At 54.8% G+C, this 4417-nt stretch overlaps 1 long non-coding RNA gene across 1 annotated transcript; it reads right to left on the bottom strand.

The window, feature by feature from the left end:
* Window positions 1-357: 357 nt before the first annotated feature.
* LOC105549106 lies at window positions 358-2976 on the bottom strand. The gene is made up of 2 exons (XR_001007506.1): window positions 2373-2976; window positions 358-2116 (listed from the first exon to the last, which is right to left on the bottom strand). It is a non-coding gene; the product is annotated as an uncharacterized LOC105549106 (long non-coding RNA).
* Between the last annotated feature and the right edge of the window lie 1441 nt (window positions 2977-4417).

The following is a 4417-nucleotide window of genomic DNA, read 5'->3' as shown; positions in this document are numbered from 1 at the left end:
CCAACCCTGCTGTCCATTCTGATCCTCTGGTTTGTGACAGACAGTTAAGTGTTGCCCTTTGACCTGGGCTACTCGGGAATCCAGCCATCCCTGTGGCTATGGGAGAGCTCAGATCCATGGCAGCCCACCCCTGCCAGGCCTAGGCCACTGAGGACAACCCCCGCAGGGCTGCTCAGCAATGCCCACGTCTCCTTGACAGCTCAGACCTTATCATTTTGGGTAAAGAGCTGGAACCTCCCAAAGAACTTGGCCAGCTGGTGGGTTTTCCACCCTGTTCCGTGGTGAGCAGGTCTGTGCAAATCTACCTGCAAAGGCCAAGGGAACTGAGAGGCTGAAGAAAGAGGCTGACAAATCCAGTTTCTTGTAAAGAAATATTTAATAGGGACTTAGGAACAGAAGTGATGCTCCGGGCAGCCACAAAACGGTAGATCCCCACATCTGCCCTGCAGAAAGTACTTTTATGTAGCAAGCTTTTAGGGTAAAACACGTGCAGGTGGCCATGCCTCTGACTTCACTGCAAAACTCATATCTACTTGGGGAGTGGGTGAGCTAAGCATCTTTACAAAGGGTTATGTATTCTACAGGCATTGTTTAAAGAGCTTACCGCAGAGCACCCTGGTATGTGGGGGTGAAACATGCATCATCATATGGCGGTTTTAAGATGGCATCACTCTTGTCGTGCTGTTCTCCTGTACAACCTACAACACAAGAGCCATTCTGGCTTGTCCACTTCTCTGAGACTTTGCATACCTTCCTCCAAGGCTGTTTTGACATCTCCACTTCATCGTCTATGCACTATCACTTCTTCCAAGCTTTCAAGAACCCTCTCAAGTGCCAGGCACTGTGGCTCACACCTGTAATCCCAGCACTTTGGGAGGCCGAGGCAGACAGATCACTTGAGGTCAGGTGTTCGAGACCAGCCTGGCCACCATGGCAAAACCCCATCTCTACTAAAAAAAAAAATACATTAGCTGGGCATGGTGGTGCATGCCTGTAATCCCAGGTACTTGGGAGGCTGAGACAGGAGGATCACTTGAACCTGGGAGGTGGAGGTTGTAGAGCCAAGATTGCACCACTTTACTCCAGCCTGGGCGACAGAGAGAGATTCTGTCTCAAAAAAAAAAGAACCCTCCCAAGCAACATATCAGAATCATCTTTCCCAGGGCCTTTTTAGGGGTTAGGGAGTCTTTCTGTACTAATTAAGTCTCCAGTCTCCAGCTTTTATGCAGCCTCCCTCGATCCAGAACCTTCAGAGTCCACATCTAGGAATATTCTCCAGACCCGGCTGGTCCCTGCTGGCTTGCTCCCGCCACTCCTCTGCTTGTTAATCCCTCTTGGTCCCTGGCATGCGAAGCACATCCTTGGTCAGGTCATGCTGAGATCTGATCCCAGCTTTGAACCTGGTGGTCAGGAGGGGAGGTGGGGACAGACGCTGGAGAAAGAATGCCTTGTCTCGTAAAGTACCTTCCCTTAGTTTCTGCATGGTCTGTAAGTAAGAGGACCTCTGTCTTTCAACAGAGGGAACGGGCCACTTCTGCAGGCCTGAAGGTACAGGAGAATCTGGGGGTTCAGTGTCTCAAGAGTGTCTCCCCAGATAGTCCATCTCAGATATCAGGGACCCCACCTTCCCCCTCGGGGCCCTGACTTTGGAGAAGGGACTTCCCTGGGCTGGAAATCTGGCCTTCTCTGAAGTCCTGCACCTTGTCTTCTGCCCTCTGACCCCTGGCTGTAGAAGAGAAGCATTTCCTTAAATTCTGCCAAGGAATCCTGACTTCGCTTTCAATTGGTGATCCCTGGCCCTGAACTTGTCATTTTCCTTCTTCTAAGTGTCAGTAGTGTTCAGTGACAGCCTCCCTGCTCCACGTCCTTCTCACGGCTATTTTCCCATCTGTCTCTTAACACCAGTGATGTTGCACGAGCTAGGCATCCCCATTCACCTGAGTCCTGTCCCAGGTGACCACAGGCGGAGGCCTGAGCAGCTGCTCTGCCACCTCGTGCCAAGGGCCTCCTGCAACGGACTCCAGTCACCAGGGGCCAGCAGGGCATCCTCCCACATCATCCTGTCTTTGGGGCCAGCTTCCTGGGGCCCCTCCTGGTGCTCCCTGCCTTCAGCTGTCTGAAAGCAGAGCCCAAGACAGGGATTTACTAGGAGAAGGCTCATCGAGACAAGCCCCCCAGGACGTGAGGGCAGAGGGGCGGGGAAGGAGAAGGGGCTCGGTAAAGTCGTGGTGCCAGGGTAAATACAGCTCTGGCAGATCTGCAGGGGGCCCTGGGGCTTTGACTGTACCCCAGAGGTATCGCCATCTAGAGGCAGGCGAGGGAACAGCCTTTTGTACAGTTAGCCGTGGGCTGTGGGCCTCCCCTGAACCTACCAGGTGTTGTGGCTCCATTGGCTGAGGATGCTTCTCCAGGGAAGGAGGCAGGGAGCCCGGGTAGCGGGGTGGGGTCGCGACACCGACAGTAGCTGCCAGACCAGCCACGCTGTGCTCAGCTCCCTCAGGCTGTCACTCATCAGTCACCATGTCACTATCTCTGGGGCGTGTCAGTCACCATCGACGACGTGTCCCTCAAGCTGCAGGGATGCAAATCCAGCCCTCCAAGAGGCTCTGTTGGCCCTCTCCGCATGGGCTTGAGGTCAGGGGTGGGGGCACGTTCGGACCGCCCGCCTGCCTCTCTGAAGAAGATACTCCAAGTCCCGGCTCCAGCTCTCCGGCCTCTTTGGTAGCTGGGAGGCCATCCAGGAGGCCCGTTGTCCATGCCCAGCTTGGCAAGGCTCCTCGGGACGCCGGACTCGCTGCCCCTGTTTTCTTATGACTTCGGCCCAAAGGGACCCAGAGTCTGAGGTTAACACCCCTTCATCCCAGCGTGAGCGGCGCCTGACTCCAGCTCTCCACTCCCCCGCCTCCTATCCCCTGCACTGGGCTCACCCTGCACTCCCACCTGCAAATCAGCAGAGCAGAGGCCAGCGCTCCCGACACCCGGCACCACCCAGAGCGAGGCAGGGGGAGCTGAATGGCCGGGAGCGCCATCTAGTGGGTGCCAGGGGCGAGTCCCTGAAAGGGACTGGGGAGCCGGAACTGGGGCAGGGCAGGGTGGTGTCCCAGGGAGGGCCGGGGCCCAGGCGCTGGACAGCAGAGGACGTAAAGGGAGAGGCATGGGACAGCGAGGAGCCAGGGTGCTTCTGGGACGCACGAGACCCACCCCAGCCTGCCCCTGCCCTGGTAAGCAGGTGAGTCGGCTCACGAAGGACACACCACGTCCAGTCTCTGTCTCCTCTCCAGACTCTTGGGAAAGTGTCACTTAAAATCCATTTGGGCTTGGTGTTTGCTTCATTCCAAGGAAAGGGGTAAGGAAACATTCAGAAAAAGGGCGAGGGTCTCCCTGCTCCACAGTGGCAGGCAGGGGCATAGTGACATTTACCCCCTCGCTGCACCTGGCCTTGAACGTGGCAGGAAAGAGAACTGAGCCACCTGTCACCCAGAGGGGGAGGGGGAAGGTCAGAACTCCAGCCTTCCCACAGCAGACACGCCTGCCGAGCAGGAAGCAAGCGGGCTCCAGGCAGTGCAGACATGTGCGCTCAAACGGATGTTAACAGTCTGGAAGAAACTGACCTGGCTGTTAATAGAAGCTCTCTCGTGGGGAAGGGGCAGAAGACAGAGCTTTCACTTCTCAATTTATACACTTCCCCAAAATGTGGTGGGATCATGAGGAAACTGCACTTTCAGTTTTGACCTCTTTTTGTATTTTTTGAGTTAAAATGCAATTGGGAACAATGGGGCGTTAAGTGTCTCGGTGTGGAAGGCTGCAGCATCACCAGTGAAATGCTGCATCAGACCTGGATCGGATCCACCCTCGACTCAGGGCTGTGCAGACTGGGACCCAGATCCTGCGCTGTGGGAACGGAGCCCTGCTCCACTGTTTACATGTTGTCTCTGGCTGCGGCCTCGCTGTGACAGCAGAGTTGAGGAATTGCCACAGAGACTGTTACGGCCCACAAAGCCTAAAATATTTACTCTCTGGCTCTTTACGGAAAAAGTTTGCCAACTCTCAAATTACAAGAAATACAGGGACCGGGGAGCCTGCTCAACAAAGCTAAGGGGACGTGACCAGCAAAATCCAGACCGTGGGCAGCCATAGGACAAAGCACCAGTTTCTTCAATGCATAATTTGCAACAGCAACCTGCTTACCAGAGGCCAGGAAAGGGAGGGCGAAAGGAGGGGATGAAGAAAGACTGATGAATGGGTACAAATGCTTAGATAGAAGAAATAACATCTGGTGTTCAATAGATCAGTAGGGTGACATTAATCAATTGCACACCTCAAAATTGCTAGAAAAGAATAATCCTTGGTGGCTCAAGCCTGTAATCCCAGCACTTTGGGAGGCTGAGACGGGCGGATCACGAGGTCAGGAGATCGA

Source organism: Mandrillus leucophaeus, unplaced genomic scaffold (assembly GCF_000951045.1).
Source record: "Mandrillus leucophaeus isolate KB7577 unplaced genomic scaffold, Mleu.le_1.0 Scaffold43, whole genome shotgun sequence".
NCBI lineage: Eukaryota > Metazoa > Chordata > Mammalia > Primates > Cercopithecidae > Mandrillus > Mandrillus leucophaeus.
The sequence above is the reverse complement of the archived record's forward strand: the minus strand, read 5'-3'. Positions and strand labels throughout refer to the sequence as shown.